Genomic DNA, 21,872 nt, shown 5'->3' on the forward strand with positions numbered 1-21,872 from the left:
AGGTGGAACTTTACACCCAAATTATAATAGCAGGGGACTTCAGGCTTCTCTCAGAACTAGATAAATCTAAATTAAAAAATAAATGGGAGGTCAAGGAGACAAATAGAATCTAAGATAAGCTAGATATGATAGACATGTGGAAAGAAGTGAATGGGAATAGGAAGGAATATACCTTTTTTCTCAGTGGTACATGGCACCTTTACAAAAATTGTCCATATGTTAGGGCAGAAAAACTTAATAGTTGAATGCAGAAAAGAAATATTAAATACATCCTTTTCAGATCATAATGCAATAACAATTACATTTAATAAAGGACCATGAAAACAGATTAAAAATTAATTGGAGGGGCAGCTAGGTGGCACAGTGAGTAGAACACCAACCCTGGAGTCAGCAGAGCCTGAGTTCAAATCCAGCCTCAGACACTTGACACACTTAATAGCTGTGTGACCTTGGGCAAATCACTTAACCCCAATTGCCCTACCTTTCCCTCTGCAAAAAAAAAAAAAAAACTTAATTGGAGACTAATCTAATCTTAAAGAATGAGTGGGTTTAAAAAGTCATAGAAACAATAAATAATTTTATTAAGGAGAATAATAATGAGACAACATACTGAAACTTATGTGATGCAGAAAAAGCAGTGATCAGAGGAAAATTTATCTCTCTAAATTCTTAGATCAATAAAATAGAGAAAGAACAAATCAATGAATTAGGTATACAATTTTAAAACCTAAAAAAAGAACAAATTAAAATCCCCAACTAAACACCAAATTGGAAATCCTAAAAATTAAAGGTAGGTTAATAAAACTGAATGTAAGAAAACCATCGCATTAGTAAGTAAAACCAGGAGTTGGTTTTTTTTGGGGGGGACAATAAAATAGATGAGCCATTGCTTAATATGATTTTAAAAAAGAGAAAAGAAAACCAAATCACTAGTATAAAAAATGAAGACGGGGCGGAGCCAAGATGGCAGCTGGTAAGCAGGGACTAGAGTGAGCTCCATACCGAGTCCCTCCAAAAACCTATAAAAAATGGCTCTGAACCAATTCTAGAACAGCAGAACCCACAGAACAGCAGAGGGAAGCAGGGCTCCAGCCCAGGACAGCCTGGATGGTCTCTGGGTGAGGTCTATTCCACACGGAGCTGGGAGCTGGGAGCTGGGAGCTGGGAATGGAGTGGAGCAGAGCCCAGCCTGAGTGGCGTGGAACAACCAAACTCAGAGTCGGGCGGATGGGGCCCCTAGCGCCCTGATTATGTGAGCTGCTGCAGTTACCAGACCCCTCGACCCACAAACACCAAAGACTGCGGAGAAGGTTAGTGGGAAAAGCTGCAGGAGTGGAAGGAGTTCGCGGTTTGGCTTCCAGCCCCGGGGGCAGCAGAGGTGGGGCAGCTACAGCTGTTGTTACTTCCGGCTCCAGGCCCACCTGGTGGGAGGAATTAAGTGGCGGATCAGAGCAGGGGTGCACAGCCTGTTGAAGATCTAAGCCCAGTCCGGACTCGGGGTTCTTGGGGAAGGAGTAGTGTGGGTCTGACAGAGCTGGCACCTCCCCCCCAAACATGGAACATAGAACTCATAAGTCTACAAGCAGTCATACCCCACTGAAAAACTCAAGGGTCAAGTTAGTTGGTTGGGAATATGGCCAGGCAGCGAAAACGCGCCCAGATTCAGTCTCAGACTTTGGATTCTTTCTTTGGTGACAAAGAAGACCAAAACATACAGCCTAAAGAAGACAACAAAGTCATAGAGCCTACAACAAAAGCCTCCAAGAAAAACATGAACTGGCCCCAGGCCATAGAAGAACTCAAAAAGGAGTTGGAAAAGCAAGTTAGAGAAGTAGAGGAAAAATTGGGAAGACAAATGAGAAGGATGCGAGAAAACCATGAAAAACAAGTCAATGACTTGCTAAAGGAGACCCCCCCCCAAAAAACTGAGAAATACACTGAAGAAAACAACACCTTAAAAAACAGACTAACTCAAATGGCAAAAGAGCTCCAAAAAGCCAACGAGGAGAAGAATGCCTTGAAAGTCAGAATTAGCCAAATGGAAAAGGAGGTCCAAAAGACCACTGAAGAAAATACTACTTTAAAAATTAGATTGGAGCAAGTGGAAGCTAGTGACTTGATGAGAAATCAGGATATTATAAAACAGAACCAAAGGAATGAAAAAATGGAAGACAATGTGAAATATCTCCTTGGAAAAACCACTGACCTGGAAAATAGATCCAGGAGAGATCATTTAAAAATTATTGGGCTACCTGAAAGCCATGATCAAAAAAAGAGCCTAGATACCATCTTTCAAGAAATTATCAAGGAGAACTGCCCTGATATTCTAGAGCCACAGGGCAAAATAGAAATTGAAAGAATCCATCGATCGCCTCCTCAAATAGATCCCAAAAAGAAATCTCCTAGGAATATTGTCGCCAAATTCCAGAGCTCCCAGATCAAGGAGAAAATATTGCAAGCAGCCAGAAAGAAACAATTTGAGTATTGTGGAAACACAATCAGAATAACCCAAGATCTGGCAGCTTCTACATTAAGAGATCGAAGGGCTTGGAATGCGATATTCCGGAGGTCAATGGAGCTAGGATTAAAACCTAGAATCACCTACCCAGCAAAACTGAGTATCATGCTCCAAGGCAAAATATGGATTTTCAATAAAATAGAGGACTTTCAAGCTTTCTCAGTGAAAAGACCAGAACTGAATAGAAAATTTGACTTTCAAACATAAGAATCAAGAGAAGCATGAAAAGGTAATCAAGAAACAGAAATTGCAAGGGACTTACTAAAGTTGAACTGTTTTGTTTACATTCCTACATGGAAAGATGATGTGTATGATTCATGAGACCTCAGTATTAGGGTAGTTGAAGGGAATATGCATATATATATATGTGTGTGTGTGTGTGTGTATGTTTATGTATATATATAAGTGAATGTGTATGTAGGTATATATCTATGTGTATATGTATGTATGTGTATGTATGTGTATGTATATATGTGTTTATATATATGTGTGTTTATATATATATATGTGTGTGTGTTTATATATATATATGTGTGTGTATATATATATATACATATATATATATATATATAAAAGAGAGAGAGCAGACACAGGGTGAGTTGAAGATGAAGGGAAGATATCTAAAAGAAATAAAATGAAATTAAGGGATGAGAGAGCAACATACTGAGAGAGGGAGATAGGGAGAGATAGAATGGGGTGGATTATCTCACATAAAGGTGGCAAGAGGAAGCAGTTCTGTGGGAGGAGGGGAGAGGGCAGGTGAGGGGGGAATGAGTGAACCTTGCTCTCATCAGATTTGGCCTGAGGGGGAATACCATACATACTCAGTTGGGTATCTTACCCCACAGGAAAGAAGAGGGAGGAAGATAAAAAAAATAAATAAAAAAAATAAAAGGGGGGATGATGGAGGGGAGGGCAGATGGGGGTGGAGGTAATCAAAACAAACACTTTGGAAAAGGGACAGGGACAAGGGAGAAAATTCAATAAAGCGGGATGGGTTGGGAAGGAGCAAAATGTAGTTAGCCTTTCACAACATGAGTATTGTGGAAGGGTTATACATAATGATACATGTGTGGCCTAGGTTGAATCACTTGACTTCTTAGGGAGGGTGGGTGGGAAGGGAAGAGGGGAGAGAATTAGGAACTCAAAGTTTTAAAATCAGATGTTGAAAAAAAAAATTTTTGCCTGCAACTAAAAAATAAGATACACAGGCAATGGGGTGTAGAAATTTATCTTGCCCTACAAGAAAGGAAGGGAAAAGGGGATGAGAGGGGAGGGGGGTGATAGAGGGGAGGGCTGACTGGGGAACAGGGCAACCAGAATATAAGCCATCTTGGAGTGGGGGGGAGGGTAGAAATGGGGAGAAAATTTGTAATTCAAACTGTTGTGAAAATCAATGCTGAAAACCAAATATGTTAAATAAATAAATTTAAATTTAAAAAAAATGAAGATGAACTTAAAGACTAATGAAGACAAAATTAAAACAATTATTAGGAGTTATCTTTCCTATCACATGCTAATAAATTTAACAGTTTAAGTGAAATGGAAGAATAGTTATAAAAATATAAACTTTCTAGATTAACAGAAGAGGAAATAGAATACCTAAATAAACCTAAGTTAGAAAAAATAAACTGAACACGCCATAAATGAGTTTCCTAAGAAAAAAGCATCAGAACCAGATGGATTTGCAAGTAAATTCTATGAAACATTTAAAGATCAACTACTTTGAATATTAAATAAATTATTCAGAATAATAGACAAAGAAGGAATACAACAACTCCTTTTTATGAAACAAATATGATACTGATCCCTAATCCAGGAAGAGCAAAAATGAGGAAAGAAAATTATAGACCTATTTCACTAGTGAATATTGATGCAAAAATACTTAATAAAATACTAGCTAGGAGACTGCAACAACATATCGCAAAGATTATACATTGTGACCACGTGGGATTTGTACCAGGAATGCAGGGCTTGATCAACATAAGGAAAACTATTAACATAATTGATCATGTCAATAACAAAAGTAGCAAAAACCATATGATTATATCAATAGATGCAGAAAAGGCTTTTGACAAAATAACACTCATTCCTATTAAAAAACACTTAAAAGTATAGGTATAAATGGATTTTTCCTTAAAATGATAAGCATCTACCTAAAACCATCAGCAAGCATTATGTGTAATGGGGATAAACTAGAGGTCTTCTCATAAGATCAGGAGTGAAACAAGCTTGCTCCATTATCACCAATATTATTCAATATTGTACCATAAATACTAGCAATAGCAATAAGAAAAGAAAAAGGAGTCAGAGGAATCAGAATGGGCAATGAGGTAATGAAACTATTTTCACAGATAATATGGCATACTTTGAAAATCCTAGAGATTCAACTAAAAAGTTAATTGAAGCAATTAATAATTTTAACAAAGTAGCAGGATATAAAATGAACCCACATAAATCATCAGCATTTCTATATAGCCCTGCAAGAAGAGACAGTAAGAAATATTTCATTTAAAATAACCACAGACATTATAAAATACCTGGGATTTACCTGCCAAAACAAACCCAGGAACTATATGAACGTAATTATAAAAACTTGTTTTATCTAAATAAAGTTTGATTTAAATAATTGGAGAAATATTAATTATGCATGGGTAGGCCATGCCAGTATAATAACAATGACAATTCTACCTAAATGAATCTACTTATTTAGTGTGGCCCCAATCAAACTACAAAAAAAAAAAAGTTGAGCTAGAAAAAATAATAAAATTAATTCAGAAAAACAAAAGATCACAAGTATAAAAACAATCAATGAAAAATGTAAAGGAAGGAGGTCTAGCAGCAGTAGATTTTAAGCTATCATAAGGCAAAACTCTCTGGTACCGGTTAAGAAATAGAAAGGGAGATCAGTAGAATAGAACAGACATACAATACACAGTTGTAAATTATTACAGTAATGGTTTGTTTGATAAATATAAAGATTTAAGCTTTCAAAATAAGAATTCAGTATTTGGTAAAAAAAAATAAATGATAGGAAAACTGGAAAGCAGTCTGGCAGAAACTTTGTATAGACCAACATCTTACACCATTTACCAAGATAAGGTCAAAATGGATACATGACCTACACATACAGGGAGATAAGTAAATTAGAAGGACATGAAACATATTACCTATCAGATTTATGGATTGGAGAAGAATTAAAAAATAAACAAGACAGAGAGCATTGTGAGGTATAAAATGGATAATTTTGATTTGTCCTTATTGTTCTGTTGTATCATGATCCCATTTTGAAGTTTTCTTGGCAAAGATACTGAAGGGGTTTGCCACTTTCTTCTCCAATTCTTTATACAGATGAGGAAACTGTGGCAAATAAGGTTAAGTGACTTGCCCAAGGTCACACTGCTAGTAAGTAAGGCTATGAGGCTGGATATGAACTCATAAAGACGAGTCTTCCTAATTCCAAGCCCAGTGCTCCTAATAATACTGTTGCTGTCATTCAGTCATGTCTGACTATTTGTGACCTCATTTGGGGTTTTCTAGGCAAAGATACTAGAGTGGTCTGCCATTTCCTTCTCCACCTCATTTTACAGATAAGGAAACTGAGGTAAATAGGATTAAGTGACTTGCCCAGGGTCATACAGCTAGTACATATCTGAGGCCAAATTTGAAATCAGGAAGATGAGTCTTCCTGACACCAGGCCCTGCACTCTATCCACTATGCCACCTAGCTACCCTTTACTTTTGATTATATTACATTAAAAAGTTTTGGTACAAATAAAACAAATGTAGCCAAGATTGGAAAGAAAGGAGAAAATTGGGGGAAAAATTTATACTTGGTCTGTATCCCAAACAGATTTTTTAAAAGGACCTATTTGTATGAAAATATTTATAGCAGCTCTTTTTGTGGTGGCAAGGCATTGGAAATTAAGGGGATGCCCACCAACTGGGGAATAGCTGAACAAACTGTGGTATATGATTGCAATGGAATACTATTGCTCTATAAGAAATGATGAGAAGGTGAATTTCAGAAAAACCTGGAAAGACTGAACTGATGTGAAGTGAAGTGAACAGAACCAGGAGAACACTGTACACAGTGGTAACAATATTGTATGATGAGTGACTGTGAAAGACTTTGCTATTCTCAGCAATTCAATGATCCAAAACTAAAGGACTAATGTTGAAAAATGCTACCCACCTTCAGAGAAGGAACTGATGGAGTCTGAATGCAGATTGAATCATACCTTTTTTTCTTACTTTCCTTATTATTCTTGGTTTTTTGGTCTGTGTTTTCTTTTGCATTGTGGCTAATATAGAAATGTTTTGCATGGCTGCACATGTATAATCTATAACAAATTGCTTATGTCCTCCAGGCAGGGAGGGGAAAGAGAGAATTTGAAACTCAAAATTTGTAAAAAAAAACAATGTTAAAAATTTTTGTTTACCACAGTACCTTTTGTGTAGGAGACTCTTAATAGATGCTTATCGAGTGGATGACTGTCTTATAGTCCCGCTGCCATCCAGGCTGCGTTCTTCTTGATGTTTTTAGGTTTGTCTATGTATGTCCTCAAATACGCTTTAGGTCTTGAAGGCTTAACACAATTCAAAAATTCCTTGTCTGAATACAAAAAATCCCAGGGGAATAGAAGAAGGAGAAGACCTTCAAGAGGGTTGGTCATGGGATATAGCAAAGGAACCTCCTGTAAAGGGAGGTATGAATGTCAAGAGGCAGAGAGAGAAGAGCTCTGGAAGGGCAAGTGAAAGGGAGACAAAAATGAACAACACAAAAAGAATGTCCTCTTTCCTTCTATATCCAGGGCATAGATGCTCCTAGACAAAGGAAAAGAGAATAGAACTGAACTTCCATGTACTCTGTGTGCATTTCATATGTACCTATTCATTAACATGCTATGTCCTCCATTAGAATGCAAGATCCTTGAGGGCAGGGGCTGTTTTTGCCCTTCTTTGTAGACGTAGCCCTTAGCACAGTGCATGTAGTAGGTTTTTAAAAAATCCCTGTTGATTGATTGATTACAATGTTTTAGTCAGTACAACGTGTGGTTGTCAGTTAGTTCATGATTTCAGATCAATTCAGATCATTTACTACAAGAGAAAAAGCTACTCTCCACATAGACTGGCTGTCCACACAGACCAGAGGCATTGGAAATTTGCCAGCATTCTAATTTATGCTGTGTAGACCTGGCCTCTTATTGCTGTAAAATTGGGAATATAACATGGAAGCCAAATCTTTCTTCTGACCACTTAGCTGCTGTTAATACTCAACTTTACAACAATGACAAGCATTTTTCAACTCATTTAGAAAATGATTTCATTACCCAGACATCCTATTCTATATCTTAATTTTCCTCTTGAATGATGGTAAATAGAAGAAACTGATTTTTAAAGTAATTATATGGCTGAAAACATATTGTTCTACTTTAGAGCGACATGAAGATAAAAAATCAATAGAATGAGGGTCATTTGCAGCATTCAAATCACATAATTTCCAGAGGAACAATACTCTTATTGTATCAGATATTCATATGGAAATTTAAAGGCTCATTGTCAGGGGAAATGGCATGGAACTGTAGGAAAAGCACTGGCTTTTGAATCAGACCATCTGGATTTAAATACCACCTCTGTGCAATTCACTTAACCTCCCTGGGCCTGGCCTCAGTTTTCACATTTGTAAGATGAGATGATTAGACTAAACACCCCTTCTAGCTCCAGATCTTAGAAGCCTGTCTATGGCTGCTGGTCAATAAGTTGTAGCAGACTTCATCTTATTAGGGCATCAGCAATAGGTCTACAACCAAGAGGAATCTGGATAAGCAAAGAATCAAATGCAGAGAGGCCATCTAAACTAGGAATGAGCAGGTAGGTCCTAGCTGTTCAAGCATAAAGGCAGGCAGGATCCAGAGCCCAAAAAATCAGCTAAGACAGAGAACAGTAGTGCAAGACTGGTGAATCACAAGTTCCTAAGTGTAGAATTACAAGGGATCTCGGAGTCAATCTACTCCAATCTCCTTATTTGAAGAGGAGTTTATGGAGTTTAAGGGAGTTTATGAAACTTGTCCAAAGTGCCTCAGGTAGTAGTAGGTAGCAAAGCTGATTCAAACTCAGATCCCTTGACTCCAAGTGCAGTATTATTTGATCACGGGCATGTTTATATAAGATTTCATTAGGTGGAAGGGGGAGCAGAAAACAAATTTAGCCAGATGTGGTGGTAGGGAATGGGGAGGAGGGCAGTGTGCAGCAGGGTGAAAAAAGTTATCTGCAGAATTGAATGAAGCTATTACCACTATATACGACAAGAGGTGAACAATTATGTCCCCATTTAAGAAACAGAGGTTATCAAGAGATTGAACAATTCAATCTCTTGATAATTGACTGAGCAATATTTTGCCAAATTAGGAACCAAAATGTTAGCATAGTACAATGGGAAAATCGCTGGTTCTAGAGACTGTCTATAGGGTTTCAGATTCGGCCTCTGATACTGACTGCTTGGATGGCCTTGAGCAAATCACTTAAAGTCCCTCAGCTTCCTTATTTGTAAAATCAGAATTGTACTAGATAGTCCCTCAGGTCACTTCCATGCAAATGATCTGTAGATAATCAGTGTAGGTATACTCTTCACTGATGCACATTGCAACCTTCCTATACCTTAACAGATGATTTAATATATTGTTGTCACATACACACAAAAATCATCATTTCATCTTCAACCTTCAGATCATGAGTCTCTGTGCTTAACTAGGCTGGTTCTTAGATACTAGGTATAGTTTGTAATTGAGTCTATATCTGAGGTATCTCCACAACAGTAGGACCTGTCAAAATATACCCTCCACTGACCCAGTCTTCGAGAACCCAGGTTCACATTGCTGGAAGTTTTTTTTTTTATTATCTTACTTGTCACATTGCGGAAATAAACTAATAAATGGGGCCATTTAACAGACATGGCTAGAAACTCTAAGAGGTAATAGGGCTTTAGAGGAATGGGGCAATCTGGAACATGAAATCCTGACTATAGAATAGTAAACAATCCCAATGAGGAAGAAACGGGGAAAAAGCAGCTAGAGAAACCAGTTCTCCTAAAATCTATCTGATTTTAAATGAGGACTACTGTAAAAAAAAATAGGGTTAAGTCGCAGAGTTCTAAAGCTACAAAGGTCATTCTGGTCAAGCTCTCTCACCAGCCAGAAGAGAAACTTTAGGCCCAGAAAAGTGGAGAAGCTGCCACAAAGGCATTTAAGAGGGCAATACTGGAACTGAACTTAGCACCCAGGCATCTTGATTCACAGTCCTGTGATGTCCCACCGTACTGACAGACTCTTCAATTGACTAAGGCTCACGAAAATGTTAAAAGGCAACACAAAGCATTTGTGTAGTATTCTGGGAGCAAGAAACAGAGAACAAAACAGGAATATCATCCCCAACTGGAGAAGATGGTGGAATGTCAGCAGAACTCAGCATTAACAAGGTTCTGAGAACCAACTGAATTAAATACAGAGATGTTTATCACCACCAGACTGGCCAGTAGGTGAAGAATTCTTTGGACATGTGTGCCCATGAAACAAAGAAAACTAAAAACTGATCCTTAGTCCTGAGCAACCCCTTTCTATTTGGACAGCAATAATAGGAAGAAGGTTAGAGTGTAGCAAGTATGTGTAGTTCAGAAGCCACCTATGAACTTAAATGTGAGGTCTTTGTCCATTAGCCAGAAAATTGACATATCATTGGAAAAACTAAACCACATCAACAATGATATTTTCATGATAAAGGAAAGCAGAAGATAAAAGGAAGCTCTAGCTAAATAGAAGGATGGCTCACAGGTTCTCCATGGAGCAGAAAACAAAGAAGTTGATCGATTTGGTGGTTTCTTTGTGTACTGAAAGGCAACAAGACATGTCATTTAATAAGATACTAGATCATCTCTTCTTGCAGTATTCAGGATGAGCATAAGCACAAAGGTCATCATAAAGATAAATGTATATGATGAAGAGATAAAATTATGTGAAGAATTTTCAGACATTCTAAACTAAGTCATCAAATACTTGAAATACTTCACACCTCACTGTGAAGGTGGGTACTTGGAATGATTGGGGAAAGTAGGTTTAAGCATGTTTGACAAATAAAAGAGGCCAAGGCATTCAGATTACTCAGAAACTGTATGCTTACACAGCATGATTAAGTTAAGAGAGAATATGCTAGATATGAACAGTCGATGACCAGTAACTAATGTGGGAGTCATATGAGAATCATGTATACCCATGCATATATGTATACACATACATATATGTATACTTATATGTACATATGTGTGTATATATACATATATACATAAATTTATACACAGAAAAAGTGTATATGTCATTCAATTGGCTAGAAAGAGCCAAGTTCAATATCAACATCAAATTAGGAAAAAGGGAAAAAAACAATTGTCGCAGCTCTAATCTGACCCATTCAAATGGAGCCCCAAAAGGAAAAAAATAAAGATAGGAACTTTAATTGCCATCATTTTTTGAGAAAATTTAACCAACATAACATAATCCTACAGGATTCCTTGAGAAATATAAGCACAGAAATAATTCTGTTCAATGATGGTAAACTTTAAGTAAAGTATGAAATGGGTAAAGTCAACAAAAGAGATTATCCAGAAAGAAGTCCCATGTAAATTCCAAAATGAAGGAGGATTTCTCTATAGACGATGACTTTTTCCATATGCTCCTGCTTGTGCATTGTATTGTGCTGACTGTACAGACTCTATAATATTATGAGGTTTCTTCAATGAGATTTGTGATTATTCAAAAGATATCAGCTTTAAAATCCTAGATGGGTAAGAAAGAAAAATGACTATTGTCCCATCTAAACCCTGCAGATGGATGGTCAATTCATTGAATAAGTACCTCATTAGGTATACCTGGAAAAGGTGATAATAACTCTGAGGGGATAGGGTTAGAACTGAATAGGAGAAAGTGGAAAGGACTGTATTTGAGAAACTGCACAGTGTTTTAAGTTACCCCGAGATGATTCCTAGTGTAAAACCTCATCTTTTTAAAAATACCATTCAACCAATATTTAATGATTAAATTGAATTGACCTCAATTACTCTCTCGATGAGGCTATATGGTTGTGAATCTTAGAATATCCCCCTCTCTGGAGAATAGAAGTTATGAGTGACCCAAAAGTCAATGGCAAAATGTATGGTAGGTACAATGAGACTACTGTATATTTCTAATGAGGAGCTGAGTATGAGAAAAAGCATGAAAGAAATCATCAAAGAAATATTTGCTTGATTGGCAAATGATTTGCTCTGATCATTTAACGAGAGTAAATGCTGCACCTGGTATCCACCAACTATCAAAAGACCTAGAGGAAGGCCTTTGCAGTTTGGGTGTATCCTCCATGGACAATCTTTAGTAGAAATATGGATGAGAATCGGTTCAGCTGAGAAGGATTGGATGGGTTCTAATCTCCAACAACGGAAAGAATCTATATCACAGGTTTTAAGAAATATTGAAGTATTTAAGAAGGATGTTGACAAATTAGAGCTGCATACAGAGGAAGATGATGAGAAAGGGCAGGGGCTAGGAATTATGTCATATGAAGAATTGATTATAGGAACTGAGATTGTTAGCCTAGAAAAAAGAAAACTAAGGAGAAACACACATGATAACTGTCTTGAAATATTTAAAGGGCTGTAATATATAGAAAAGGTTTTTTTTTCTCTCAAGAGTATTGATATAGGACAAGTAGGTAAAAATTACAGGAATTCAGATTTAAGCTCAATATAAGAGCATTTTTCTATCAATTAGTTGTATGGAATGAGAAGCCTCATATGGTAGTAAATTCTCTATCACTGAAGATATTCAAGCAGGGTAAGAGTAACTCCCAAAATAGCACACTTATTTGTGTATCACTTTAAAATTTACGAAGTACTTCACACACACACACACACACACACACACATTCCAATGAGGTGCACAAAGATGACTATCTCCACTTTGCAAAGGAAATTTAATAAAGGGAGAGTTAAGTGATTTCCCTTTTCCACACATGTTAATAGTAATGGAAAGCAGAATTTGAATCCAGGTCTCGAACTCCTCCACAATATCATGCTGCGTCTCAGGATGGGTGATCGTCGGAAATGTGCAGAAAGGAGTATTTCATTGGGTGAGAGTTTATACAACATGACCTCTTCAGGGTTACCTTCCCATTCTTAAGATTCTTTAAATAATTCTATGATCAAGCTGACACACTAAGCCAATAAAGCCCATCCTATCATCATGAGTTAAAACCAAGTTTGTCTGAGCTATGATACATGCTGTGATTAATTGGAAGAATAATAGAGATTAACCTTCGCTACATCTTCTGAACTGAAAGCCTACTAGAAAGTAATCTACAGCAGAAAGAGCAGTGACCAATGGAGCAATGAAACAACAAGAATTTATTAAGTAAGTGTTACATGCCAATGATTGTGCTAGGCACTGGGGACACAAAATCAAAAAAGAAAGTGTCTGTCCTCTAGAAGCTTATATTTTAATGGAAGAAACAATATGTTCATAGATAAATATATGCAAATTAAATGAGAAGCTTAGAATGTGGTATGATGGCTATCAAGCAGGCCTCATGGTCAGGAAGAGATGGGTTCTTGTCCTATTTCTGACGTATACTGATTGTTTGACCCTGGGCAAGTCAGTTGACTTCTCATTGCTCTAGGCAACTCTCTAAGACTTCAAGTTTCAGTGAAGATCTCAGTGTCTAGAGTTGGAAGAGGGCATCTATTTATCAGCATTGCCCTATCCTCCTATATCTAAACAAAATAAATGTAATGTAACTTTGGAGGGCACCAGTCTCTTGGTGGATCAGGAAAGGCTTCCTGGAGCAGGTGTCACTATTTCGACAAAGTTTTGAAAGAAACAAGAGTTGGAGTTGGAGATGATGTGGAAATTTATTCTAAAATGCATTAGCTGAGTAGAGCCAAGAAGTCTGAGCTATAGTTATGGCTCTACATCATATTTACAATGTAACCTTAAATAGGCACTGATCCTCTTTATAAGCCTCAATTTGCTGATCCCTGAATTGGAGATAATGACATCTCCCCTTCTCTGTTCAAAAGGCTATATAGTGAGGATCAAAATGATTAAATAATAATAATTGGTATTTATATCACACTATAATGTTTGCAAAGTGCTTCAAAGACCCAATCTCATCCGAGCCTCACAAACACCCCTGGGAGGTAGGTGTTACAATATCATCCTTTTACAAAAGAGGAAACTGGGATTCTTTAAGAGTTTATATGATTTGTCCATACTCACACAGCTCCTAAGTGTCAGAGGTGGGATTCAAACTGTGGCAAAAAAAACCCCAAAACCAGCTAAACCCAGGTAATCTTGACTTGATATCTAGCAATCAAATTGTAAATCTTATGGAACAACCTATAAAAATGTTAGTGCTGTGAATATCTGAATCGAATCATGTAAAAATAACCCCTTCTTGAAACAAGTAACTAACTTATACAATATTTATATATTGTAAAGAATCAAAAAGTAAGACTTCATAGACTTAGGATATAGGGGAAAACCTTTCACATTATTTTCAATATCACAAAAATGTGGGTTTTCTTCTGTCTCTTATCCTTTAAGAAAATAGCATCATGGGTCATAGTTACACTAAGGCAGGATGATCATTTTCACCTTGGACTCTGCTATTTCCTGACCCAAGCATCCTACAGCAGTCACTGTTTGATCCTTTACTGAAGCCTGGAATGGAAATAATCTATCCTTTGCCATTTAGATAAATCATTCTACTCCCTGCCTTCCAGGATAGCCAACGGACAGCAAATTCCCTTCACACAAGCTCACTAACACATAATTATAGAAATCTGAAAATAAACAGCCCTATAATTTTTCATACATCTATATTTTCAGCAGCGATGCCCTTGGAAAACAATGGGAAAAGGTACAGTCTGTCCTTGGCTCACTCCAGGGAATTCGGCAGACACCTTCACTTTGCTTGGGCAAGATTTTACTTCTTATTTCTCCAACAGAAGGAAAGAGACCATTAGTCCTTTTACTTCGAGCTTAATTGCCAATTACTGGCAGGTAAACAGCCTAATAATGCAACACTGCTCCAAGCTTATTACAGTTGCCATTTGCAAAGGTGGAGGCCTGTGGAGAGAAATCTCTGTTTTATTAGCATAAAGAGGTCTAAAGAGCATTAGAGAGGGCCAGAAGGCTTCCTCCATGGTCTCCACTGTTGCCTGCTGATTTATGGACTTGCACACATTCACCTATGACATCACAATTCATTCCTGTGTAAAATACATTATTACATCTCCACCAAATAATAAGGCCATAAAATAGCAAATGTAATACTGGAAATATTAAGCCAAATTAGGAGAATTTAGGTTGGTTTTGCAAATTTTCCCCAAATCCAAGCAATTTAAACTTAAAAACTAATCTAGAGAAAAGAAGGATCTGAATACACAAAGCTGGGTTTCAAATATGAACGCTTATTTCCTAAGGGTTACTTCCTCATTTGCAGTAGATAAGGGTCATGAGGAAGAACAGCATAGCAAATCAAAGATATCAGGAGGCTTATAGGACCATTGATTTAAATCTGGATGAGAACTTCAAGTCCAGCCCCCTCATCTTACCAATGAGGAAAACTGAGGCCCAGAGAGGTTAAGTGACTTGTCCAAGGTCACATAGGTAATGTGACAGAGCTGGGGTTCAAACCCAGGTCTGCTGACTCCAAACTCAGCACTCTTTCTGTTGTACCTGACTCTGCTATTATTCAGCCTATGACCTTCGCCAGCTCATCCGAACTCTGGGACCTCACTTCCTCATCTGCCAAATGAAAATGATGGATTAAACAACTTCTAAGATTCCTTCCCGCTAATACCCCTTTGACTTTGGTTTAAATCTTGGCTTCGACACCTACTAGCTGTGTAATAAGCAATTCACTTTGGCTCTCTGAGGCTCGGTTGTCTCATCTGTAAAAATGAGGATAGGAATAATATTACCTCTTTATCCCAGAACTGTTATGAAGAAAATGCTTTATAGTAGTAAGGATAGGGATGTAAGTGTGGATTTGTTGGTAAAAGAAATGGTGAGGAAACTCCCTCTACCAATATAGGTCAGCAGCCTCTCTACAACCTATAGATTTGGAGTTGCCTGGAACATGGAGTTTAAGTGAATTCCCTAAGTGATACAACCAATATGTGCCTTCCTTACTCCAAGTCCTGCTCTCTATACTGCTGTGTTATTCTGTCTTTATCCACTTCACTTTCTCATCAGCCATTCCTCCCTTAATCCCTTCTAGTCAGACTTTGGTACTAACCACACCACTGAAATTATACTCTTCAATTTCACTAGACTGCCAAATAGATAAATCCAGTGGCTTTTTCTCAGCCATTCTCTATGACCTGTCTGCATCATTTAATAGTCGATTACTTTCTTCTCTCTGAAACTGTATCCTCCTTTGCCTTCCATTTTGCTGGTTCTCTTTTTGTCTTATGACAACTTCTGTCTTCTTTTTAGTTCCTATTTTTTTTTACCTTCCACCTTCTAGATGTGGACATATTCTAAGATTCAGTCCTCAGCTTTATGTTTTCCTTTCTCTACATTCTCTCCATCATCTCATTCCACAACTTCAACTATCTAAAGATTGAAGATGCTAGTTCGAGCCCCTCATTTAACTCACAGAGATAACAAGAGGCTCCTGAAGGTGAAGTGACTTGCAACAGAATCAGAATTCAAGAACAGGCCTTTTAAACCCAGTGTTCTTTTTACATTTGGGAAGACAGAACCCAAATTTCCTTCACCCATTATCTCTCATCAGATCTCATACCCCACATCTGTACCTGATCATTGGACATCTCTACTTAGATGTTCCATCATCACTTCCAACTCAACATTACTAAAACCAGACTCACCATACTACTTCCCAAATCAAGCCTCTCTTTTCCTGAACAATCCAATTCAGCAAACTTCCATCGAGCACTAATCATGGGGCTGTGATAGGGGGAACTATGTTAGACACTTGCAGAGTTAAAAGTTTGGTAATACATAAGCTAAGTTAGGACTAGCCCACTACACCTGGCCATCCTCTCCAGCACTGGATACACCTTCACTGACATCCCTTGATGTGGACAAGTATGGATCATGCTCCTCACTGTCACTTCCAAACTCCTCCTATTATCATTATTCAGCAACTTCTCTTTTGAGACTTTCTCCCATCCAGATGCAGGTGAGGATCCTCTACAATTCCTTTTGTCTCAAGTCAACTCCCTTTCTTCTCAAGGAGTTAAGTACCTGGCTCACAGCCTTTCTCTCCTTCCCATTCCCTGCCCTTATACTGAGTGACTTCAATTCATATGCAGAGGTTCTCTTAGATCCCTTTACTTTCCAGCTCCTCAACATTCTTAACTTCCATAGTCTTCATGTCCATTTTACTGTAGCAGAATGCAAGAATACCCCTAATTTTATGATCAACCACACAACTCTGAAATTTCTATGATCATAAGCTACTCTCCTTCCAGTTCTCCCTGTGCTTCACCATTCTTAAAATTCTCCAGCTTAATCTTATAGTATTCCCTTATAAGCAATTGAAACCAATTCTCTGTCTTCAAAGAAATTTCTAGGCTTTTGAACCCTCTCTATTTTCCCAAATAAGTTTTCCTCTCATAAAAATTTTATGTTCTCCCTAACAAATTTAAATTTGTAAAGTCCTATAACTTTGAACTATTATCCTCTAGCCCCACCACCACTCTTGCCTTTTCCAAACCTCAATCCTCTATAACTCCTACCACCTGGATTACTCCTGGCCACCACTCTCTGCATATGCGTTGTCTTCTCCAACTAGCAGATAGACTCCTTGAGGGCAAGGATTATCTTTCATTGGTATCCCCGGTGGTTAACAGTTACTACAGTGTAGTAAGTGCTTAATAAATGCTTCTGCATTCATTCAAGAAAAAACCCTCCAAATATCATTTTGGTGTTGATCCCATTCATTGTCAGTTACAGTTTTTCTCAGTAGGACATTTCTAATATCCACCAATGATATTGTCAAAGAATTTTCCAGATTAAAGGGACCTAAATATCTTCTATACAAATATCTTCAAGTACAGATGAGGAAAATGAAGCCAGAGAGGCAGCTATCTGTCAAAGTGACTCAGATAGTTAGTGGAAAGCTAATACCAGACCTCAAGTCTCTTAGTACTATTCTAAAACTAGGTCCCTGTAAAGTTGTTTGGAACTATACCCCAAAAGTGACCAAATCGAGTATTTTTTGTATTTATTTATTTATTTTTAGATAACATCCCTTCATATTCAACTCACCCTGTGCCCTTTGTCTATATATATATATATATATATATGTATGTATGTATATATGTATATTCCCTTCAACTACCCTAATACTGAGAAAGGTTTCATGAGTTACAAATATCATCTTTCCATGTAGGAATATAAACAAAACAGTTCAACTTTAGTAAGTCCCTTATGGTTTCTCTTTCTTGTTTAACTTTTCATTCTTCTCTTGATTCTTGTGTTTGAAAGTCAAATTTTCTATTCAGCTCTGGTCTTTTCACTGAGAAAACTTGAAAGTCTTCTATTTTATTGAAAATCCATATTTTGCCTTAGAGCATGATACTCAGTTTTTCTAGGTAGGTGATTCTTGGTTTCAATCCTAGGTCCCTTGACCTCCAGAATATCATATTCCAAGCCCCTTGATCCCTTAATGTAGAAGCTGCTAGATCTTGTGTTATCCTCATTGTGTTTCCACAATACTCAAATTGTTTCTTTCTGGCTGCTTGTAATATTTCCTCCTTGACCTGGGAACTCTGGAATTTAGCAACAATATTCCTAGGAGTTTTCTTTTTGGGATCTTTTTTAATAGGCAATTGGTGGATTCTTCCAATTTCTATTTTACTCTCTAGTTCTAGAATGTCAGAGCAGTTTTCCTTGATAATTTCTTGAACGATGATGTCTAGGCTCTTTTTTGATCATGACTTTCAGGTAGTCCAATAATTTTAAAATTATCTCTCCTGGATCTATTCTCCTAGTCAGTGGTTTTTTCCAGTGAGATATTTCACACTGTCTTCTATTTTTTCATTCTTTTGTTTCTGTTTTATAATTTCTTGATTTCTTATAAAGTCACTAGCTTCCACTTGCTCCATTCTAATTGTTAAGGTAGTATTTTCTTCAGTGGTCTTTTGGACCTCCTTTTCCATTTGGCTAATCCTTACTTTTAAGGCATTCTTTTCCTTGTTGGCTTTTTGGAGTTGCCATTTGGGTTAGTCTATTTTAAGGTGTTATTTTTTTCAGTATTTTGGGGGTCTCCTTTAATAAGTCGTTAACTTGTTTTTCATGATTTTCTTGCATCGCTCTCAATTCTCTTCCCAATTTTTCCTCTACTTCTCTTACTTGCTTTTCCAAATTCTTTTCTTCCGTGGCCTGAGACCAATTCATATTTTTGTTGGAGGTTTTTGATGTGGGCTCTTTGACTTTGCTGACTTCTTCTGACTGTGTGTTTTTTCTTTGTCACCAAAAAAAAGATTCTATAGTCTGAGTCCTTTTACACTGCTTACTCATGTTCCTAGCCAACTACTTGACCCTTGAGCTTTTTGTCAGGCTATGACTGCCTTCAGAGTGGAGAGTGCCTTGTCCCAAGCTTCAGGGGGTCTGACACTGCCATTTTCAGAGCTACTTCTACACAGCAAGCTCTGCCACACCAGGGCTCCTCCTCCCCCAAGAACTGCCAACCAGGACCATGACCCAGATTCAAGTAGGGCAAAGCAAGAAAACCCTGCCCCAGTGCCAGCAAAGCACTCCCTGCACTCCTGCTCTGATTTGCCACTTGATTCCTCCCACCAGCCTGGGGCCGGAAGCAGCCACAGCTGGAGCTCTGAAAGCAGCCTCAGGAGCTTCCTGCTGCTGCTGCCGAGCCACCTCCACCACCCCCTGCAGGGTCTAGTGCCGGACCGCATATTTCTCTCACCCAGATCCAGCAGTTTTCCCACTATCCTGCTCCTTTGTCTTTGGCCTTTGTGGGTTGAGAAGTCTGGTAACTGCTACAGCTCAGTGATTCATGGCCCTAAGGCCTGCTCCACCCAATCTATGCCCAGCCTGGTCATTCCTGGCTCTGTCCATGCTGGGCTGTGCTCCACTCCCAGTACAGTGCAATAAACCCTTCCCAGGGACCATCCAGACAGTCCTGGGCGGGAGACCTGCTTCCCTCTGTTATTTCATGGTTTCTGTAGCTCTAAAATTTGTCCAGAGCCATTTTTACAGGTGTTTGGAGGGATTTGGGGGAGAGCTTAAGCAAGTCCCTCTTTTCTAGCTGCCATCTTGGCTCCGCCCCCCTAATTGAATATATTTTAACCTAGACATACCACTACTAGACCTATACCCCAAAGAAGGCAAAAAAAATAATCTATGTGTATAAAATTATTTATTTTAGTTCTTTTCACAGTAGACAAAAAAAAATGGAAAATAAGGGACTATCCTCCAACTGAGGAAGGACTAAAAAAAATTCAGTGTATTAAATGGAATATTATTGTGCCATAAGAAATTATGAAATGGATAGTTTCAGAGAAAACTGCAAAGACCTTGATGAAATAATACAGAGTGAAGTGAGCAAACCTGGAAGAATAATGAATACAATGATAACACTACAGAGAAAAACAACTTTGAAAGATTTTAGAACTCAGATCAATACAATGATAAACTGTTAGTCCAAAAGACTGGAGATGAAACACATCTCTCTCCTCCTGACAGAAAGATGATGAACTTAAAATACAAAAAGAGATAAACATTTTCAGAAATGGCTAATATGGGAATATGTTTTACTCAATTATATAGCTATGTGTTGAGGGATTTGGTTAAAACAAAATTTTAAAAATAAAATGAAAGTGTATTAAAATGATGCTAATGTAGCCCACCAAAAAGTTAAAATGACAGCAACTATAATCAAGCCCCTCATTGTCTGTACCTAAAAGTGATCTGACAACTCTTTAAAAAATAAAATTAACTGGCTGTTTTGGTGTTTTCTACTTAACACAAGTCAGGTATATCCTGCTTCTGGCTGTTAGATGTTGAGTGAAGTTTTCTGACTAGCCGGGGGAATTCATCTAGTTTCTCCTATTGGGCAGAAAAACTTTCACTCTTTCATTCATTCAACAAATAATTAATGAGTGCCTTCCAGCTTCATAACATGGTGTCAAATATGGCAGAAGGTATTAAGAAATGTAATAAATAGCAGAGCTGTAACTAAGGTGGGAGCAAATGAAGCTTTTCCCAGGGCACTGAAATATAGAAGACATTGATAACACTCCTACTGCATAGGGTATAAAGAATTGAGTGTAGCATCCAGTAAGCAAAAGAAATAGTTAAACCAGGAAATTACCATACAGCATACTTTAGATATAAAGTTTCATCTAATGCCTCACCCACTCCCAAATGAATTTATCTTCCAAACCTGAGCGGAGGGTCCCTTTAAATGCTATTTTCTCTATTGCAGATTTCGTGGTATTTACCTCCAGTCCCAGAATGGATAGTTGTGGCTCTGATTAATAGCTCCCTGCCCTCAAGGAGCTAATGGTCTAGTTAAAGTATCTTTGAGAGAGCCCAAAGGCTAGCCTGATATGAGTAGTCAGTAAGGAGAGGAGGAAGAGAGGCAAGTTACAGAAAGCACTGGAAGAGAAATAATGTTTCACAAGAAAAGAAGACTAAATTGGTACAAGACATTATGATTTGGTTGGCCCTTTCATGGAAGGGCAAGTGAAGCTGGAGCTATAACTGTAACCCATAGTAAGTGCATCAATAGAAATGCTTAACAAATGGATGGGGCAAAGGGCAAAGAGAGATCTGGAGGGACATGAGTAGGGATTGCTATAGTAAGCAGCTCTTATCCATTTGGAATGATATGTAAGTATGCACGAAGTACTATTGTCTGCATTTATCAGTAATTAATAGAAATGATTTTCAATAAGGGCACATGATGGCTGTGCTGTAGCCCATCAAAAGTCGAAGATGAGTCATACATGCCATTGTATCCATTTGGAAGTATATGGTTATTAGGATAATACTGTGACTTGGAAGTTTAAGAGGGGTTTGGCTCTTACTCACAATCCACAGGTAAAATCAGTCACAATTGATTAACTGAGGGTGATTTGGAAGAATAAAGCATCATTATGCACTAGGTATATGCTAAATGGCCTGCATCAAATAGCAATGGGCCAAACTGAACTGAATCATAAGATTCATCATCATAATCTAAGAGCCCTCACATGCATGACAAAGATGAGGAAATGGACAGCTGTATCTGCTCACATACATTGCTGACCCTGTAA

This window comes from Trichosurus vulpecula, chromosome 8, assembly GCF_011100635.1.
Source record: "Trichosurus vulpecula isolate mTriVul1 chromosome 8, mTriVul1.pri, whole genome shotgun sequence".
Lineage (NCBI taxonomy): Eukaryota > Metazoa > Chordata > Mammalia > Diprotodontia > Phalangeridae > Trichosurus > Trichosurus vulpecula.